This window comes from Microcaecilia unicolor, chromosome 7 (genome assembly GCF_901765095.1).
Source record: "Microcaecilia unicolor chromosome 7, aMicUni1.1, whole genome shotgun sequence".
Taxonomy (NCBI): Eukaryota; Metazoa; Chordata; class Amphibia; order Gymnophiona; family Siphonopidae; genus Microcaecilia; species Microcaecilia unicolor.
Window position 1 is genome coordinate 225,908,137 of NC_044037.1, and position 14,984 is coordinate 225,923,120.

Consider the following 14,984-nt stretch of genomic DNA (forward strand, 5'->3'; position numbering starts at 1 on the left):
ACTATCCAAGAAGATTGCATTTCCTTTCCTGATTGTGTGCATGTGTGCAAACCATCTCATATGTGCAAATAGTACATGCATGAATGTGCTATTTGGGAATGAATGAGCACTCAGTGATATTACTCCCGTGATGACAAAGGAAAACAAAATGAATATTCCTGGAAACAACATATGAAATGGCACAAAACAAAAATTTTCTGATTGCACACCCCTACCGGGCATCTTCTCTTTTTTCTCTGTAGCTTCCAAAATTTTCAAAATGACGCGCTGAAATATTCAGAATTTACAATGATGGAAAAGTAAATATTTGTCTTTTTCACACAAATAGATTACACAACTTGCTTACAAATAGTTGCAGGTAGGTTTAGAAAAAGGTATGAGAATATATATTTTCCTGGAACCAGAGCATCAGACCACATGTTGGAAAGTAGATGCTAAAAACATGACACAAAGGCATGTTTCTGTAAGATCAATGCACACATTTTGGCAGTGGGGGTGGGTGAGATGTGTAGGGTGAATAACAGTTTGCAGGTAAGGGAATGAGTGTATGTTAATCAGTGAGTGCAGGATGGAGTGACTGAGTGCATGACTGCATGTGTAAAGTGAATGAGTGCAGTATGTGAGTGTATGGCTATGTGGGAAGTGAATGAGTGTGTATGAGTGGGTGAGTGAGTAGTGGGTGTAACATTTTTGTATGGTGTGTTTTGTGAGACTGAACAACTGAATTCAGTATGTTGGGGAAGTTATCTTCACATCTGTAGTAGGGGACAGTTGTGCTTCTCCATGACTGAGTGGAAGTGGGTAGAATGTATGTGTAGAGGGTAGGTGGGGGCTGTTTTGGATAGAAGAATGGATGGTTCTGTATGAACACGTAGATTTAGATGCATGTTTGTGATGTGTTGTTTTTTTTTCTTTGCAGCCATTTCCTCTTGCCTCACTGCCTTTCCCCTCCCACTCCCACTCCCCCCCCCCCTTTGTATAGCACTATTCATCCATCCATTATCTTGCTAGCCAAGTCCCTTATCGAGTACTGTTGGCAATCAGCCATCCCCCCATCCCAATTAAATACCCCTTTCCCTCATCAGAAATTCTCTTGTCCCTCAGTGAACTTTTTTCTTTCTCATCTACCCCATCAATCATCTCCAGTTTCTCCCTCTTCCCCATTGGACAGTCCTCCGCTCTTCATGAGGCACCAACCCCTCTCCCCTGTCAGAATCTATTTTCTCTTCCAACAGTTCCACCTCCACCCCCAGCCCAAGGCATTTCCAGACTTCTCTTCCCCTTTTCCTGTGACCAGGCACTCTCTTCCTTCTCATTCAGGCACCCCACAAGCTGCTTATCCCATGGGTCTCCATGAAAGGCGAAGAGATTGTACAACCTTCTAGTGCAACACTCCCAATGTTCCATAGGTCTCTGGCTGATTCTGCCACTGCAGCTCTACAATTGTGCTAGTCCCCTCTCTGCTGACCAGCGAGAGCTAGTGCCAGACGGATTAGCTTTGGAGGACTACGATAACGTCTGCCTGCTTCTGCTGTACCTGTCATCAGACCGCATTTTCTTTGTCGAGTGGGAAAGACTGGGGTAAAATAAACATCCTGTGGATTTTTTGGGTGGTGAATCCACCTATGGACTGCCCTGAAGCAAGCTATATCTTACATAAGCATGCTGACAAAATTGGATGCAAAACTCTAGCTCTCCTTTTTCCAAAGTGAGCACAAACTGGAAGCTTGTCTGTACAGATTGTTGATTTTTTTTTCTGATGTTTATTCTGGGCTAAAATAAAATTGTTTATACTTATCAAAGAAACAAAAACAAACAATTCTCCTTATGTTTTATTTTTCTGTAAATGCCAAATGTTTGCTTGGCATTAAAAGAAAGCAATTAGAGATCCTGACAAGCTTTGCAAAGGCATGAAGTTCATATTCCTGGCTATGTGAAGGAGGCCTTTGCCAACATCATTGCTGCAACATTTCCTCCTCTTCTAAAATGCAACAAACCTTCATAAGTACATAAGTAATGCCACACTGGGAAAAGACCAAGGACCATTGAGCCCAGCACGACAGCGGCCAATCCAGGCCAAGGGCACCTGGCGAGCTTCCCAAACATACAAACATTCTATACATGTTATTCCTGGAATTGTGGATTTTTCCCAAGTCCATTTAGTAGCGGTTTATGGACTTGTCCTTTAGGAAACCGTCTAACCCCTTTTTAAACTCTGCCAAGCTAACCGCCTTCACCACGTTCTCCGGCAACAAATTCCAGAGTTTAATTATGCGTTGGGTGAAGAAATATTTTCTCCGATTTGTTTTAAATTTACTACACTGTAGTTTCATCGCATGCCCCCTAGTCCTAGTATTTTTGGAAAGCGTGAACAGACGCTTCACATCCACCTGTTCCACTCCACTCATTATTTTATATACCTCTATCATGTCTCCCCTCAGCCGTCTCTTCTCCAAGCTGAAAAGCCCTAGCCTCCTTAGTCTTTCTTCATGCTTAGGGCCATCAATATGGTCATGAATCTTTGGCCTTTGAATGTAGATGTAAAATTTATGCACCTTTTCACATCTGTCTGCAACAGTGAAGAAGCTCCCAGTCCATGACCAGTAAGGAAAGCATTCCAAGGAAGAGGACATAGATAGGGCTCGATTCAGTAAATAATGCTCAAAAATCGATGTAAAAAATCATCTGCGCTTAGTATCATTCTGTAAAGGGCAAGTATCTTTTATAGAACTGCACTTAGCATGGATTCCTGTGCCTAACTAGGCGCCAGAATTACATCTGCTAAAACCTGGTATAAATGCTGGTGCCCAAGTTAGGCACACAGAGGCCATATGTGACGGGGTTTAGAGAACACTGCCCCTCATCCTTAAGAAAAATCCTTTTCTAACTAACCTGGGCCACCTTAAGAGCACTGATCCCACCCCGGGAGGAAGTGAGCCGGGATGGGTGGAGTAAATACAAAAAGACAGGGCCAGGCTGAAGGTAAGGAGCCCTGGGGAAGGGAGAACTGAAGCCAAGTTAATGCTTTACTAAAAGTGTTTAGCTGCTATGACCAGGTTGCAAAGCTATTTCCAACTGCTCCCCGCTGGATTTTTTGAAAGCCCACAGGTCGTAGCTTTCTGGGCTATTTTGGTTACAGGTTGGGCGATTTTTTATCGCCACGGCTGCTGGTTGGCTGCTTCTTAACTGCTGGCCTTCCTATTGGTCCACAAATAGGAGGTGAGATCTGGCCCTCTTTAAAATGTTGCTGTGGGCGCCTTTTTTCTCTCTCTTTCTCTCGATAAACTTTGCGTGGCCCGCTGCACCCCGCAGCAGCCGCATTTCTCAGCCAGAGGCAACTGCGAGGCCCGAGGTGTTGGCTCTGGTGGCGGGTCCCTTCCTGATCTGCTCTCTGAGTCAGAGAGCAGATCATCAGGAGAGGGTGACCCGCTGCTACCACCAGAGAGGAGGAGGGAGAAGACAGCAGTGATTGAATCAGGTCGGGAGGAGGGGGAGGGAGCCGGAGTGGAGGAGGAGAGAGCCTGGCTATGAGCTGCTGAATCCACATTGTTGTGCTTTATTGTTAGTGGCATTTTTTATTTAATCTCACTTATATTTTCAAACATGCAGGTATGTGCAGCATACGGATGTACACAGAGAAAGTATAATAACAGAATAACTTTTCATAGGTAAAGTAGTAATCTGTTATAAATCGTAATCAGTGTGTCATTTGGAGGGGCTGGTTATAGAGACACCCTAGCATGCGCTGTATTCGTGAAGAGATTTTTTTCTCCTGGTAAAGGGCCACTAAAACAGACATCATGTTATGAGAATCAGGTGCTCAACATTCAGAGTTTATATCTATTTGTTTACTTATTTATAACATTTATATCCCACATTAAATATGATTTAGGTTGAAACCTGGGAGCGTGTTGTAAAGTGGGGGTCCGCTTCCTCCTCTTGGGTGGAGCCAGCAAGCCTGTGGGGCTCCCAGGCTTCCAGGACAGAATGCTGCTGATACTGGGACTCAGGGCCAAAGTATTTTATTATCAAGGCAATTTCATACCAAAAATTATAATATATTCTTCAAAACAAAAGGTACAGCCCTCTTAATATAGTCTTCAAAAGAAAAAGGTACAGTCCTCATAAGATAATCTTCAAAAGAAAAAAAAGGTACAGTCCAGGTCCCAAAATCCCCCAGCAAACGCTCAGCTAGTCAAGACCTCAGGTCTTCTATTAGGGCATTAGCTTTCCCTTCCCCCTCCTTCAGAAGGGTTTAGTAAGAGTTCAGCACACTTCCAATATAGCACAACAAATCTTCATGGACAGTCTTTGCTCATCAAACCAATTCCACAAATCACCTGCCTTTTCAAAGCACAGAGAGAACCCTGTAAGGAGCAGGGTTGGCAGTTTCTCCCATCTCTCAGCACCACGCCTGGTGTGGCCTCCTCCACTGCCTTCAAGTGCTGGGCAGGGCAACCTTTGAATTCTCCCACTCCATGGTAGCTGGCTCCTCTCCCTTAGGCAGCTCTAGTGGCAGGCTACTTCCTTCCTCCAAATATTCCATGGAATCTCTCTCTCCATTCGTCTCCCCTCTCTCCTGGTGACTGAGAGCCTCCAGGAAATCTGCTCTCCCCTTCTCACAGCTGGGGGGAATTATATACTGATGGCGAAGGCAGGGAAACTGAGCATCGTCCTTCCCTCTCCCTCTAGTGGGGAACAGAGTAAAAGGCTCATCCTGCCACGAGCCATTGCTCCCCCTGCTGGGGCTGGGAATCCATTCCATTTTTTTTAGGACTACTCTCTTCTCTCATTCTTTCAAGGACTTCTGGGACTAGTAGTTCTGGGCTCAACTGCTTCACTGGGGAATCTCTGGGGCTTGCCTTGTCACAATGTAAAATCTTTTTTTCCTGTGCCTAGATCAAAAGAGAGAGATGGTTTGTGGGAACCTGCTCCTTTTGTTTTGTGGGTGGGTGGGTGGATGGATGGATTATGAATTTGTGCTAATTATAATTATGATGATGATGCTGATTATGGTGCTGATTGTGCTAATTATCATGCTGATGATTATGATTATGCTGATTATGTTTACAATATTAATCTTCATATTGACCTTATTAATATTCATGTTGACCTTATTAATATTTATATTAATATTGGGCTATTTTGCGTTGGAAAAGTTTTCACCATCTGGCAACACTGCCAGGCTGAGGTAAGTCAACTTTATTTTATTAAGACTTGTAAGCCTTGCTGAGGTCTGGCTGGAGCCAGACCTGAGTTTTGGAAGACCAGAGAGTTCACAGGCTGTGTTTGGGGTGGAGCAGCTCCACCAGCCACAGACTGCTTGGCCTGACAGTCAGAGGCCTTCTCAAGACTGTTACTAACCCAGAGAAACTGTTGCATCTGAGATTCCTGGCCTGTGAGGTAACAGGTCCCAGGGCTCAGGTGAATAAAAACATTTACTTTCACCTTTATATTTCTTATCTGGCTGAGTTATTCATAGGGCTACCCCATAACCCCACTTGAGGTCTCACACCACATTCTATAATTCCACACGCAACTTTTTGAATGCCACTGACACGCCTATTGCCATGCCCCCTTTGAGTTGCATGCTAGTAGAGTTAGGCACCAAGCTTTATAGAACAGTGCAAACTTTAAAGCATGCTAATTAACATCAATTGATTGTTAGCACCCACTTATTGATGTTAATTGGCTCCTTACTTGATTTATTTGCACATGCATCTTGGGTGTAGTTCTGGGCACCATATATAGAATCCAGGAGATACTGTATGCACTTTCATTTGCACCTACTCTTGAGATGTCCATGCCTTCAGTCTAGATGCAATATCTGCACAGATTTGTGCTAATATTTTATTTATTTATATTTGCATTTCAAATATTACATCAAAGACAACACTTTGATAAGAAATCCAGAACAACATACATATTACAATCAAAAATAAATAAAACAAAAGGAAATATAACTTCAACTTAGTCCTTATTGAGGAGAGGCACCAAGAGATAGTAAATCCATAGGAAGATGGATTTTAAAAAAATAGAAAAATGAATAAAGAAAAAGGATAAGAAAAAAGAAATGCACCTCAAACTCCTAACAAACCCAAATTAACCCTAGCCAGAGTAACACCTTTCCCTTCCAGGAAAAATCTCAACTGAACTGGTTCATAAAAGATGTATATACCACAAAACATTTACAAGGAAATCTAAGTTGGAAGGAAGCTCCTAAAGAAGTTACTGCAGAATGTAGTTCCAAAAACTTCTTCCATCTAGACTGCGTCCACTTAGACACATCGGGAAAAACCTGCACCCTCTCACCCAAAAATGAGATATCTGTAGTCTTGTAATACAATCTCAATATCGAGTCCCTAGTGGTAAACAAAATAAACCAATAAAGTGGCTCTGGCTGTTACTTCCTACTCTGAAGATTTCAAAATTTCTGAAGTCACATAAAATATTTTTTGCAGAGGTGGAAAAGCAGCTTCCGGAAATGTCAGCACAGTTTGCAAGAAACTATGGAAAAGGTCTCTCACCAGAGTTAGTCTAAATTGTGGAAAATTTAAAAAGCTTAAATTCAAACCTTTCTGAGTATCCTCCAGATTTTCAGTTTTCCTCAACATTAGTGACTTGTCTTGCATTAAAAGCAACTGAGAAGAATTTAACAGCAACAGATTTATCCAGTATGCTAACCCTGGCAGTGCAGGAATTAACTTTAGTCTCCAAATTCTGCAGTTTAACAGAAGAAGTTGTAGAAATAGAAATAAATGAGGAGCAAACCTGGTGCAAACTCTCAATGGCCATCCACAGCATGTCCAGAGTCATTACAGCTTCACCAGTGGCATCAACGGGGGAGTGAAAACCGAAGCAACAAGTAGCACTCCTGTCTGTGATGACACTGCTCCCAGATATCTCCTCCTGCACCATTAGATTCTCCACCATACTCTCCCCAAATAGTGATGCTAAGAGTCCCGTTCACGTCACTAATTGATCCATTGCTCTGGAGCTCACACACTGAGCCACCTCCACAATGCCAGAGTTATTGGCATCCTCCACTTCTCACAGTAAGAAAGATTGAGTCACACTTCCAGGAATCGGAGGGGGTGATGGGTCCTTCTCGACTCAGCGAAGCCTCATTGTCCAGGCTGGGGCTCTTCCCCGCCCCAGCAGCAGAAAGACCCAGTAACAGAGAGGCAACTGCATAAGATGCTATAGTGGCTTGTCACAAGGAACTAGGAGCCGGTGAAGAGGGAGGAAGTCCTCGTAGCTTCCCCTTGCACTTAGGCATCATGAAAAATTTGCACTAAAGAACCCTACAGGTAATAAGACACAGTACAAGAGCACCTAGCACCAGTATCTTACTCTGACGCCATCTTGGTTCCTTGTGCTAATACTTTATAAGGACACATTGGCACCTGTAAGTCTTTAAAAAAGGCTGTCCTATTAACTTGGACACCCTGTTATAAATTTACCTCTTTAAGAGGTAGTTCCAAAAAAAGTCACTCAAAGGTCATTTGTGCACCAACATTTAGACATTGTGTCTTGTGCATAACCCAAAAGCTCCACTCTCATGCCAGTAACCTTTTCCATGAGCATGACCTGCTGTTCAATTCTTTGTTTTGCCAAAGCTCTAACAATCTCTCCCTCATGTCCTTCTAGTTCCTTCTTAGGGTAGGCAAGGCCATCCTTATCTTCATGCAGCTCTTCCTCCCCTGGTGGTGGCGCCTGCTGTAGATCAGCCTTGTGCTCCCATGCCTCCGTGCCTGTGTCTCCAATATCCTCCTCATCTGCTTCCAGCGGCAGAATGTTGCCATTCTCAGCCATTGCTGCACCTAGCTCACTGGACCATGGGGCTGGGGTGCATGCTGTGAAACGTTTGGTGGTGGGAATATAAACCACACAATGGTACAATGTGAGATATTGTGCAGTTTGGGAAGTGGCCCTATGGCCTAGTGGTTAGGGCTGTAGCCCAACAACCAGGGGAACTAAGCTCAATTCTCACCTTAGGTCAACCCAACAGCTTGTGTGACAGAGAGACATAGCTCAAATATTATACTAATTGATTTCTAACTTAAAAATTTAAATAAGGCTACATTTCTTAGTGACAGGACATACATGTTCAGTTAGAACTAAGAATACTGTGTCTTTAGAATTGAGTTTAGATTGTCTCAAGTCTGTTAACTTTCATGCCTAAATTCTGTACTATTCACTATTGGCCAAATGTAAGTGGTGTTTGCACCCTTAGAAATGGATTTGTATTTTAATACCATTGCCTACTGGGTTAAAACGTAGTCATATTTAGTAATATATATATATATATATATATATATATATATATATATATATATATATATATATATATATATATATATATACACACACACACACACACAGTGCACTCCATTTAAGTGCATGTTGGATAAGCGCATGCTCTATTTAACTGCATGCCGTACTTCGGTCCTGTCTATGAGGACAAACTTCGGTTTAGCACACCACTGATAAGTGCAAGATTCACTTATGTGCATGGTTTAAGACCGCTCCTCTGCAGGAAAGACTTCGCATAAGTGCGTGCACGGAATATGGAAGCCAATTGGCACGTGACAACCAACGAGATTTCAAATTTACCACCCCTTTAACTGCCACAGGCAGAATAAGCAAAAGAATGTTGTTAGAGTGTACACTGGGGTCGTTGTCGTCGCGGCGGAACTGTAAGAGTTTAACGCTGGCTGAACGAATAGAAGTTCTTTAAAAATTAGAAAACAAACAAAGTCAAGCATCTATTGCTAAAGAATATGGTGTCAATCCCAGTCAAATTTCACGTGTCTTGAAGCAGAAAGACCAGCTTCTGGAAGACTGGCAAAAAAATACAAATCCACAACGGAAACGAAAACAGGCGGGAAAAGCTGAGGAGATAGAAGATGCTCTTCTTTGGTGGTTTTCTCAAGTCAGGAGCTGACAGTTTCCTGTCATTGGTCCACTGCTTATGGAGAAAGCTAACCAGCTAGCTGAAAGTCTTGGACTAACTGAATTCAAAGCCACTGTTGGATGGTTGGAAAGATGGAAGGAGAGGAACAGCATAAAATTCAAGAAACAGCAGGGTGAGAAGACGCTGATGACTTTGGTGCTGAAAACTGGGTTGTTTCGGTTCTTCCTACCATCTTGAACGAGTTTGCACCTCGTGACATTTTCAGTGCTGATGAAAATGGTCTCTACTGGCGAGCGATTCCTGATGGAACACTTGCATTCAAACATGCCGAAACTACTGGAGGTAAAACATCGAAGGACCGACTGACGATCCTCCTTTGCTGCAATATGGATAGGAGTGAGAAGTTGGAACCCCTTATCATTGGAAAGAGCAAACAGCCCCGTTGCTTCAAGAAAGTTAAGCAACTTCCTGTGTCATATGAGGCTAATGCAAATTCATGGATGACTGGAATTTGGAAGCAGTGGCTAAAGAAGTTAGACACTAGAATGCGGGCACAAAAGCATCAGATTTTGTTGCTTTATGATAATTGTGCTGCACACAGGGATGATGTCAGGCTGTCTAACGTCAAGGTGGTCTTCCTGCCACCAAACACTACCTCTCTGATCTAACCTATGGATCAGGGTATAATAGCCAATTTCAAACAACATTATCGGGCTCTTGTGATACATCATCTGATGAGCGTTATGGATGACCAGACTGGCAAGGATAAACATGCTGTTGAACTGGCTCATAATCTATCACTGTTGGATTCCCTACATATGCAGAAAGAAGCCTGGAATCATATTACACAGGCAACCATTGTGAACTGCTACAAGCGGGCAAGCTTTGTTAAGGATGTGGAGAGGGACGAAACAGATGCAGCTGTGGCAAATGTGTCAGATGTTCAGGTTATTGACATCCCAGCCGGTGTTACTGAAGAGGAGTTTCATCGCTACGTAGCTGTTGATTATGATCTACAAACAGCTGACAACAGCACTGATGTCGAGATACGCGCCTACACGCAGGCAACAGCTGATGATGAAACAGTTGATGAAATGAGCAGCGAGGCACATGCTGATGAAATTCAACAACCTGCTGTCACTTTTGCAAGAGCACTGGAGAGTCTCAACACCTTGTGGGCCTATCTGGAGGCCACTGGATGTCAGTGCTATGACAGTTTTTACCGTCTGGCAGACGTAGTCTATGGAACTCACAGACCCAATAGTGTACAGAGCTCTATAACTGATTACTTCAAGTAAGCCTAACATCACTTAATGGAGACTGTATACTGTATGTATAATAATAAACAGTACTGTACATATGTTTATCAGATGTCAAGCTTCTTTGGGTCACAACGGTTAAGTGCACGCTCCGGTTAACTGCATGCATTTCTCTGGTCCCAGACCCTTGTACTTAAGTGGATTGCACTGTGTATATATATATATAAACACACACACACACACACACACACACACACTATTGCATATATTATATTTCAAGCAACTATGTGATTCTGGGAGGCCAAGAAAGGGCTCACTTCCTTGTACTCATTCAAACAAAATGTTTGGTGATATGCAATAGGAGACCCTGGCCACTCAGAGATGAGGTTGTGCAGGTCATAGATGACATGGGTTTACACCATCCCTGACAGCGTCCCTTATTCCTCTCTCCATTCCACTTTTCACAGTGCTCACAAAACTTGTGTAGAAATGTAAGATCAGATAGAGCTGCCATAGGATGCCCCCAGGCTGATAATTACACCACTGTGATGGTTTGATACAAGACTTTATTCTACTCGTTCAATATGCAGGACATTGGTGTCATTGGCTGATTACTGGGCGGGAGGGGGGATGGGAAGTTATGGTTGAAGTTAAGTTTCTTGCTGTAAATGTATGATAGATGATAATCACTTGTATCCAAAAAACTTAATAATATACATATAAAAAAAGATAGAGCTGCCCTAGGCATTAAGATGGTGACTCAGGACATCCATTTAAACAGCAATTGTAAAAACTTTATATTTTAGAAAAATAAAATATCATAATATATAATGTTTATAGTATAAAAAATAAAATCTTTAAATATCACTATTTACAGAAAAAAACATTTAACCAAATAAAGGAGGAAGGGAGGGAATGGGAAAAAGTTTTAAACAACCTAAATATGTGCAAATATATAATAGGAAAAAAAAGTTATCAGAAAGGGAAAGACTCACTGAGGCCAGAGGGGAGGGAGGGATGGAGGAGAGAGGGTGAGGAATGCCCCCCCTCAAAAGCTCCTGGAGTTGCTTGGGGGGGGGGGGCAGACCTAAAGGTCATGGTAAGAGTCTGGGCCTAGCTAGTGAACATGAGCTTGGCTGGCCAGAGCCTGTTCCACAACTCTTAGTCACCGGTCAATGGCCTCAAAGGCCAATGAATGAGATTTTTCTTATGGACCCCAGCCATGTCTAAAGCCAGTTCTGGTAGATGTACATTCCAAAACTGATAAATTTTAACTAATAAATAGAAACGAAATTCTGTTTTCTACCTTTCTTGTCTGGTCATTTTATTTTTCTAATGTGTGTTGGTCCTAGTCTCAAGATTCTGCTTTCCTCTATATTTTCTTAACTCTCTTGCCAGGTTCTTCTTGTGCATTTGGCATTTCTTCCCTCTAAATGTCCATCATTCATCTTCCCTCTATGTCCCTATCTGTTCCGTCCCACAACTCCCCTCTGTGTCCTTGCTCAACATAACAGAAGGATAGGGGCATTTCCTCTCTCTGTGTCCTTATTCTTGCTCTGTTCAGCATCTCCACTGTATGTTCCTGTCCCCCCATATGTCCAGCAACATTCCTCTGTCTCTCTATCCCATATGTTCAGCATTGTCCCTCATTCTTCCTTTCCTCCTGCAACACCCCCTTCTAGGCCCAGCATCTTTTCATCCCTCATATACCCTCCTTATCCCAGGGGGCCAGCATCTCTCTTCCTTCCCTCCTGTCCCCCCAATCCACCCCCGAGGGCCAGCATCTCTCTCCCTTCCTTCCTGTCCCCCTCTTGGAGGATCCAGTAAGTGTCCCTTTCTCTTCTTTCTGTCTGTCCCTTCTGTCCCGCTCCCCTCACAGGGCCAGCATCTTTCCCTCTTCCTTATTCCCCCAAGTCCCAGCATCTCTTCCTTTCCTTCACACACACCCGAGGTCCAGCAAATGTCCTTCTCTCTTCCCTCCCTTCTGTCCCCCCATGGGTCCAGCATCTCCCTCCCTCCCCACAAATCCTGCAATCTCTTCCTCTCCTCTCCCCCCAAAGAATCCAGCATCTTTCCCTTTCTGCTTCCTTCCCCTCACATCCCATTCCAGCATCACTTCTTCTCTCGTGCCCTAGAAGCCTGCCAACCTTTCTCTCTCTACCACTATAGCGAAACTCTGCCTGCTCATGGCAGAAAGAGAACTGTGCGGGCAGCATTTTTGAATCATTATTTGTGATTTGGCAAGATTATATTCTTTGCATATATTGGATAAATGGCTTTGAGTATCAACCCAATTATTTTCTTTTGGCGTTTTTCACTTTAACATTTTCCCTGTTTTTTTAATTTCATAGATTAGCTATCTCTTTTGCTACATTGGGTTATTTGTTTCATTTTCTCTAAACCAGCATCCTTTTGGTATGTTAGAACTGTGCTTGCTTGGACATACTCTTGTGAATTTGTGATCTAAAGGAGTCTGTATGCTGCCATCTAGAGTTCAAAAGAATAAGTGGAGGACAGAAACATCCTTAAATTGGTAGAATAGTATTCCCAAACCTGTCCTGTTTTAAGGCTAAGATTTAAGAGTATTCACAATAAATACACACATAAGGCTGACTCTATGGGGCCCCTCCATTGACTTGGGCCTTATACTACCTCTATCTGGCATAATCCTCTTCCCACTCCCTTCATGAGTTGGACTTGCCTGGGGGTCTTCATTGGTAGATCAGTGCACTCGGGCACGAGAGTTAACCTTCTGCTCCCACCCAGGACTGTGCCAGAATGCAAAATCACTACCATGGCACCTAGCAGTATTCTCACAGTACTACCGCTAGGGGTCATCCTTCCATATAAGGAAATCTTAAGCGCTGATGGTTGAGAATCTTCTTCAGGAATCATGATAAGCTTATTTTCAATTGTAAAATTAGAATCTTCCCTAATGTATTTAGAGAAACCCAGAAGAGATGGAAGTAAATTTTGCTTATGTTCCCAGGGGCGTAGCCAGACAGCGGATATTGGGTGGGCCTAGTCAAGAAGTGGGTGGGCACCAAGTTTTCTCCCCCCCCCCCCCCCCCCCCCCAATGTGATGAGGCCAGTATCAGCAGCTTAGGAAGCTTAGACTGCTGAAGTGGAAAGCAGTGTTTTCAGCACCATCAGGGGGAGGTCTTCATCTGGCGGAGCTTGGGATCCCCACTAGCTAGCACTAAATATGTGCTGCTGTTGGGTGGGCCTGAGTCCTAAGTGGATGGGCCCCGGCCCATCCAGGCCCACCCGTGGCTAGGCCACTGATGTGTCCTAGGGTAATTCAGTTGGGAGCTACTTAGGTTCCAATCAGTGAAATATGTGTTCTTTGAATTCTTTTTTACCTTTCTTGCTACCAAATGGCTTCCTGTGGAGTTTTCTTTAGTCCCACTTGAGCAGTATAATGGCATTTTACTCTTTTTGAGCTCTTTTTGTATTAGCACTTACCAGTCTCTGCTTCATAGGCTACAAACATATGTTGTGTCTCTGGAAGGTTTGGTCAGTCATGTCTGGAATAGATGACCCTGCATCCATTAACAATTTACTTGCTTTCATCTGTAGCTGTTCCTATAGTTTGAATATGAAAAGCTTATGAGCTAGCTACCAGACAGCTCCAGGTCATCAGGGGCACAACCAGGACTGGCTCAGTCTATCCCTAAATTATATGGATCCATCAGATAGATTTGGCATTTTATAGCATTAATTTGATGCTGGCTGTGCTCCTTGCCATGTCATAGCAGCAAGTGGTACTTTTTGTTACTGCTTTGATTATACCCACAGAAAGGCGGTATATGAAATCCATCACCCTTTACTGTATATTGGTGTTTTAAGGCCATGTAATGTAATATTCTTGTTCTGTGTATATGTGTCCGAGGTGAGAAAATCTGCTATGTAATTTCCATGCAGAAACTCCTGTCTGTTCTGTTTCCCCATTGAGAGATGTGGTGGTATTCTAGGGACTGGTGAAATATTTGCAAGCTTCTTTTTTATATGCTGCATGGCTGGTGATAAGGGCATACTTCTTGAGGGTGTGTGGCTACTATAGGGGGCGGAACCATGGATAGGCACCCCGCTTCCCCTAAAGTTGGCCCTGTACTAGTAGCTGAATATTTCCACTATACCTATAGCTAATAATTCTACCCTTTCTGCACCCTAACTTTACCCCAGCACTATGCAGTTAGTGTTGCAGCAGTTAGAGGGATTTTTGCTTGCATTATCCAGATAGTGCTACTGAAAATCCACTGACAGCAAACTTATAAGTTTAGCAGTAGCCTCTAAACTTTGTCCATTTGAATATTGGGCCTAGAGGAACCTTGTGAAAGGACAGCGGAAGCATGACCAGCAGGGGAGTAGCCAGACCTCAATGGGAGGGGGGCCAGACCCCAAGGTGGGATGGCACATTTTGGCCCACCTCCCCGCCGCCGCTCTCCTGCCGCCACCCCCCTGCCGCCGCTCCCCACCACCACTGCCACTGCGAAGGTACCTTGGATGGCGGGGGTCCACAACTCCCGCCAGCTAATGCGCTTGTCCAGTGCTGGTCTCAGATTGCCTGGTGCCCTGTTCTGTTTTCAGTTGCTGTGCACGCTTGTTTAATGAAACTGAGCATGCAGCTTGCTGGGCTGCAGGGTTTCTTCAGGCCACCATAGGGGAGGTAAGAAAGAGATGGGCTGGATTGGACTTTTTTGTTTTTTTAATCCCCTGGGCAGTATCTTGCTGCAATCCACTCCTGAATTAATTTTATCAAATCACACTCCAAATACACTTGAACATCAAGGTAAAGCAACAAAATT